Raw genomic sequence first — 261 nt, forward strand, 5'->3', positions numbered from 1 at the left:
AATTTGTATTGGCTTTTATTATCATCATCAGACCACAGCTTCAGACTTGAAAAATGTTTGACAGCACAGTGATGGCCAGAGCAGGCAACTAATCAGGGGAAACAAACCAAATAGGAGTCTTGCTGTCCACTTTATTAGTAAACTTGCACATTTATGCAGTAATCTAATGACAAAATATTGTCAGCAGCACAATGCAAATAAACACATAGCTACAGATCAGGAACTTTGTTCAATGTTCACATCAATCATCAGAATAAAGAA

General features: G+C 36.0%; 1 protein-coding gene across 1 annotated transcript in view; it reads right to left on the reverse strand.

Moving 5' to 3' along the window:
* mrpl39 (mitochondrial ribosomal protein L39) overlaps positions 1 to 261 on the reverse strand; it is a 6,792-nt gene continuing 6,531 nt past the window's right edge. The window contains exon 10 of the mRNA XM_058381254.1: positions 1 to 261. This exon is cut by the window's right edge and continues 1,191 nt beyond it. The gene's annotated coding sequence lies outside the window, so the exon portion shown is untranslated.

The sequence above is a fragment of the Hemibagrus wyckioides genome, linkage group LG26 (assembly GCF_019097595.1).
Source record: "Hemibagrus wyckioides isolate EC202008001 linkage group LG26, SWU_Hwy_1.0, whole genome shotgun sequence".
In the NCBI taxonomy this organism is placed as follows: domain Eukaryota; kingdom Metazoa; phylum Chordata; class Actinopteri; order Siluriformes; family Bagridae; genus Hemibagrus; species Hemibagrus wyckioides.